The 255-nt window shown below is 21.6% G+C and overlaps 1 protein-coding gene across 3 annotated transcripts in view; it reads left to right on the top strand.

The window, feature by feature from the left end:
* LOC144194470 (semaphorin-7A) overlaps window positions 1-255 on the top strand; it is a 16,206-nt gene extending 15,951 nt beyond the window's left edge. For all 3 annotated transcript variants that reach the window (XM_077713568.1, XM_077713569.1, XM_077713567.1), the window contains one exon: window positions 1-255. This exon is cut by the window's left edge and continues 484 nt beyond it. The gene's annotated coding sequence lies outside the window, so the exon portion shown is untranslated.

The following is a 255-nucleotide window of genomic DNA, read 5'->3' as shown; positions in this document are numbered from 1 at the left end:
GTTGCATTGTGTTTGTTGTAATTTAATTATTTAAAGGATTATTTTGTAAAGTTGTTGTGGAAAGAAATTTGATGTTTTTTTGTTTTTTTTGTGAAAGTTTGAAATGACTGATGGTTTTTTTTTTTTTTTTTGCAATGTTTTGAAATGACTGTTATTTTTTTTTAAGAATTTTGATTATGTTCAAAAGTTTAGGCCATTTTGGATGTATATTGATCTATAAATTATGTAGTAAATCTTTAAAATTTGTCAATCTTA

The sequence above is a fragment of the Stigmatopora nigra genome, chromosome 3 (assembly GCF_051989575.1).
Source record: "Stigmatopora nigra isolate UIUO_SnigA chromosome 3, RoL_Snig_1.1, whole genome shotgun sequence".
Taxonomy (NCBI): Eukaryota; Metazoa; Chordata; class Actinopteri; order Syngnathiformes; family Syngnathidae; genus Stigmatopora; species Stigmatopora nigra.
This window is presented reverse-complemented; position numbering and strand designations above follow the sequence as displayed.